Source organism: Morone saxatilis, unplaced genomic scaffold (genome assembly GCF_004916995.1).
Source record: "Morone saxatilis isolate NCDOM2014 unplaced genomic scaffold, NCSU_SB_2.0 Contig18, whole genome shotgun sequence".
In the NCBI taxonomy this organism is placed as follows: Eukaryota; Metazoa; Chordata; class Actinopteri; family Moronidae; genus Morone; species Morone saxatilis.
In genome coordinates, this window is record NW_023339740.1 from 22,174,808 (window position 1) to 22,180,248 (window position 5,441).

The following is a 5,441-nucleotide window of genomic DNA, read 5'->3' on the forward strand; positions in this document are numbered from 1 at the left end:
AGAGATATATATATATATATATAGAGAGAGAGAGAGCTTTACTCATTTACAGTTGCTCTGTGGATTGCGAGAGCCAGGGAAGAACTGGAGTATCCCACAATGCACTGGAAATCTAAGGGAGCCAATCCTACTGTACTGTCACTGCATCGGTTCGTAATGCAGCTGCATTGTGACATTGCACTAAACTCTGCCAGGTACCAAACTGCTGAGTCAAGAAGCTGTAGTGATTTATCAAATCTGGTCAAGAACATTAGCTGATTACATTTAGAGACCACATCCAGAATAAAGAGAAGTTATTGTTTTTCCGAAAGCTTACTTGTTTTTTTTAAAGTCATTTAAATAACAGACTTGTTATTTGGCTGCTGTTGATTATTATTTTAACTGTTGATGTCTCTGGAAGTTCAGGGCTGTTGATATTAACATGAAATAATTTAATCAAATGACCTTGACTAATGTTTTTGGTCATAACTCAGGAATGGATTTTGTAATTATGACCAAATTTCTCACAGATGTTTAATGGGATACAACGATGAAGTGGTGACATTTTTTTTCAAAAAGGTCAAAGGTCAGCTTTACTGTGACATCATAATGTCCTGGGAAAGTACTTTTTTGGGCCATTTTTTTAACACCATAACTCAGGAACATAAAAGGAGTTTATTTAAGAATAAATTGGCCAATTCCAGATTTTACACACAGTGGCAAGGACAACACAATGAGTAAACAATAAGTAGCACAGTACAGGCTTTCATCTTTCCATTTTATCTATATAGCTATAATCTATGAGAATCTATGTGTGTCTGTTTAGTCAATACATCTATAATAATCTTTCATGAATTTGTTCAAAAATGTATATTCAGATAAATCACACAAATAATCAATATAGTGATTACTTTCATCTAGCCAAAAGTCTTCACCACACACCGATATTATATGAGTCTGGCCAGACATGGATGAAAACTGCCACTTGACTGGCTGGTGGAGGCATAAAACCGCGGGGCGTTAATTCTAGTTCAGTGAGATATTTTATGTTGCCAGTTAAAGGTCACACAAAACCTCCTGCAGACCCATCATCATCAATTCTGCTTTCCATCTGTCTAAAATGCATTAAGAACACTGAAGATACACGGACCAAAGTCTCTGTATTTATTTGGCCAAAACATTCTATTCACATTCATTTCAAATAACTCATAATGCAGCCTTATATGATTTTCTACAAAGCAAAGTAAAATCTGAATTCACTTAGAATAATGTGGCTGTTAGTCTTATATCAGATTGACTGTACAGTGACTGTAGAACTTTCTACCACTGGTCATCAAGCGGTTATCAATCATTGATGGACAGGACGGGTTCAAAGAAGAATCCACAGTGTTTAGTTTTTACCCTTAATGACAAACATTTCCAATGTTCGTCAATGTTTTGTTGTGGCTGTTAGGGGATCTCCAGGGTAAAGAATATGGAAAGGTCAGATAAAATATGCTGATTTATTGTTTTTTTTTAATTAGGTTAATTTGCTGGTCTATTTAGCTCCTCTGTCTTTATTCATCTATATTTGTGTATTAATGTTGCTTCTATCAGTGCAAGAGGGGACCTTCTAGTAAATTCCAAATTGTGTATAATATCTGTAAATGGACAAAATCTTGTATTATTAGAATCTATTTTTAACAGAAAAACCATTATATTGAATTGAATGGTTTAACAATAAATTAAAATCTTTATGTGACACAAATTGCAGCCATCAGAGAAATAAGGCGTAAATGGAAGTTTATTTTAAGTGGATTTTTTTCCTATGGCATACGTTTACATTTCTTTGCACTACTGCTTGTAGAAAGCAGAACTGGAAGATCATCTAAATCTTATCTTTTCTAAAAAGAGAAAAAAGGAAAAAAATAAAGAGGAAATCTATCAAACATTATGTAATTTATTTCTGTCAAACTTCATCTAACTACTGACACTGATCTTTTTCTTCTTTTTCTGACATAATACATCCATGCAGGATTGTGTGTTGCTCCATACCATTTAACAGTGGACCAGGGTCATTTTATTCAGGCAAACAGAAGTGTGGAACATATATTTTGTTTTAGAGCACCAATTTAAAAATATAGTAATATATTCTGAGATAAAAAATAATCTCAACTAAACAGCCTCTTGAATTATGATTTGTTATTATGTTTTTTGACACAAAACACGAAGACTCAACTCCATGTGCACAGTACTGTCACTGCAGCAAATACTGTGGGACATTTAAGGAACAAAACAAAAAACTGTAGTTGGGTAGGCTGCATTTCTCTGTACCCGGCCTGTCCATCAATGCTTGATGACCGGTAGTAAAAAGCTAAGCCAATAGTCACTGATTTGTTTTTAGAGCTCCTACCATGTGATGTTTTTACAGACCCCAAGAGGGGACCAAGAGTCATTGACCTCTGGATCATCCCTGGAGAAGGTCCGGTAGAGCACGAGGTCTGTTCAGAGGTCTGTTCAAAGTAATATTAGGCCTGTCCTCTTCTATATCCAAGGAAAAGTTATTTATTGTCTCCTCAACATTGATATTAAACAATCAATTGTAGATCACCTTGTTGAAGAAACACCAGCAATCTCTTGTTGGCTGTATGAAAGGATTTGGGCAGTCGCCATATTACGTCAAAAGGGTTTAAGGTCACAATTCATCAAAATGGATTCAAATTTGTCAGAAAGTGGTGTTTATCGACTACTATTAAGTTATTGTTGTTGCCAAGTCTGCTTTTCTGACAATGCATATTTACCTTTACTGATTAGCATTATCGTATAACCACTGACTGTAGGAACTTTCCATTGAGACCAATAGAGCACAATAAAGAGCACAATAGGTCAGTGAGCTGGAAGTGTATCCTTTAACTTGCAGGTGCAGTTTCAAACCCCCTAACAGCAAACAGCCAATCTGCTGTTCTGTAGCCAACCCTAACCTCTAAAGCCTTTTTTCATTTCCCAGTCTCCCTGTCACTCTCTGCCAACAATATAAAAACAACCAGAAGTAAGAAAGAAATGCTGAGCAAATGTATGGTTCTGTCTAAAGCTAACAAAATCCACCTATCCGCACCTCTTAATTTTACTTAACACAATTAACTCCATGCCATCCCTGAGACCTTGACACTGCAGCCACATAATAGTAATAGCCTTTAGTAAAAATCACAATGTTTTATTTAGAGGTTCTTATAGGTTGATTTTGTGGTTTGTGGTTTCCCCCTGTTTCCAGTGTTCGTGCTAAGCTAAGGTAACTACCTCCAAGCTCCAGGTGGAAAAGAACTCCCATCCTGGAATTCTTGTTTGTTTATATTCTTGTTTATGTATTTGTAGACCAAAATATTACAAGCACAAGAAGGAGGGATGCTACTCGGCTACAGGGAGTGCAAGAACAATGACAGAGGGTACTTTTGATAAAGCGTTTGATAACAGACTGTATAATGTACTACATTGCGGAATACTCTTGTTTGCATGTTAGCCATGCTAGCTCCACAGTTTATGTCTATTTCCTGTCACCCCTGTGTGTTGCCACGTCACGTGAGTAAATGTTGCCAGGCGAAACCTGCTCCAACTGCATCTCAGCCAGAAAGAGAGTAGCATATTTCCCAAAATGTTGATTTCTTTAAAGCATCCCTAGTTCTCAGATGTAGTTTATGTTTATTTTTACATGTGATAATGCCTAATTCCATCTCAAAAGTCTCTTCTTCCTTCCATATCTTAGTCTTTAAATCGCAAACCAGCAACATCATCCTCCTAACCTCACCTTGCTGCTTCAGTTCTCCCATGTGCGTCATCCCTTTCACTTCAATGCCAACCCTTCGTACCCATCTCAGTCTACCAAACTCACTAATTTGAATTATGTAGCTCGCATGTTGATAGCAAGGTCACTGAACTCACTCCTACATAGAAAATGCTTAGAGAATCTGATGAGAGAGAAAAGAACCCACGACATGTACAAGCGAGTGAGATATCCAGCCTTAAAAGAGCAAAAGACCATAGCGATCTTGAACAATTTTGGTTATTTCGCTAAATGCACTTAAAAACTGATCTGGGGAAAACGGGGAAGACACATTTCTCTGGGTATAATTTTGCATTACATTAGGATAGAAAATTTAGAAAAATGATGCTCTGTGATGCAGCAATTTTATGTGAGATCCCTGCCCCCCTCTGGAGGAGCAAGCTCATTGCACTGTAACCTGAAGTGAGAGGAGCCACCGCACACCGGCTCCTGACAGCTGCTAGCTGAACATGAGCACACAAAAAGGTATTTCCCCAAGGAGACTGAGGAGGGAAAGAGGGTTTGAGGAGAAGGATGGGGGAAAAGATTGAATGCTGGAATTGAAAACGGCTCAAATATGTACAGAAGTAACTACACGAGGGACGTTTTCATCCATTTCATGATTCAAACCAGTTTATTATGCAGAATGAATATAACTATAGGGACTTGCAGTTTTTACCCAGATTTTCATATTCAAGCTCTATACTTTCATCTCTATGCATGCAAAGATTTCTTGGTCACACAGCAGATGTTTTGTGATGTAATGGTTTTAACTCGATGCTGTGGGCGGCATTTTGTTTGTATTGTAACTGGAGAAGATGCTTTGCAATCTGCTTGCTTCCAATTATCATTGACGAGTCTCCTGAGGGATCAGTGAAAGGCAGACAAGTTGACCTAATCATTCTTGGTGTCAGTTGTTCGTTCTGAATGGGTTTAATAGGGGAGATTCTCTCTCCGGAGGGTTATATCACACTTCTGAAATCAATTGTTGGGATCCAATTAATTGTATGAGCTCAGTGTGATGCTATTTGGGGCTGATGTGGTAAAGTCAGCACACCCTTAAGAGTTTGTCAGCCCTCCTACTACCCACCTTGCTTGTTCCCCATCTCTGATCTGTGCAAATGGTGGCTTTATTCAAACGCCCCCCTCATCCCAAAGCTTGTGCATATTGATCTTTTACAACTGCCCTCCAATGCTAGACCAAAGAGTGGCATGCTGCAATCAGTTGTGTGAGCAGCATCACAAATGAGGTTGGGGGGGAGAGAAAGAGAGAGAGAGAGAGAGAGAGAGACAGAGGTAAAGAGGCTGTGTGTATGAGTACATTGAGGGAGAGACAGAGAGGGAGTAGGGAGGTGTGTGATGGGAGGGTGGAAAATGGGGGAGATGGTGTGCATTGGAAGAGGAGGAGGAGGAGGAAGAGGAGGGGTGTAGTGCTGCAGTGGAGAGAAGTGAGAGGAGACTGCAGTCTCTGCTTATGGGAGAGCTCAGGCTATGTTACCACAGCTCTGAGGGACTGTAGCCCATACAGTTATTGATATTGGATGGGCCACCTCACGAAGGAGAATACCACATCTTACTGGTGAGTTTTCTTTTGGAGATCTTTTTAAATTAAGGTGCAGTGATGTGACATGAATACAATCAAAACGTACAACTAGAAAATAGCTAT

The 5,441-nt window shown here is 38.7% G+C and overlaps 1 protein-coding gene across 3 annotated transcripts in view; it reads left to right on the top strand.

Annotated features, from left to right (window-relative positions):
* Positions 1–5,441, top strand: part of LOC118327778 (synaptotagmin-2) — a 31,105-nt gene that overhangs the window by 10,014 nt on the left and 15,650 nt on the right. The window contains exon 1 of one of the 3 annotated variants that reach the window (XM_035661230.1): positions 5,258–5,354. The exons of the other annotated variants lie outside the window; for them this stretch is intronic. The gene's annotated coding sequence lies outside the window, so the exon portion shown is untranslated. Of the gene's footprint in view, positions 1–5,257; positions 5,355–5,441 lie in introns of those variants that run through there. 3 annotated transcript variants of the gene reach the window in all.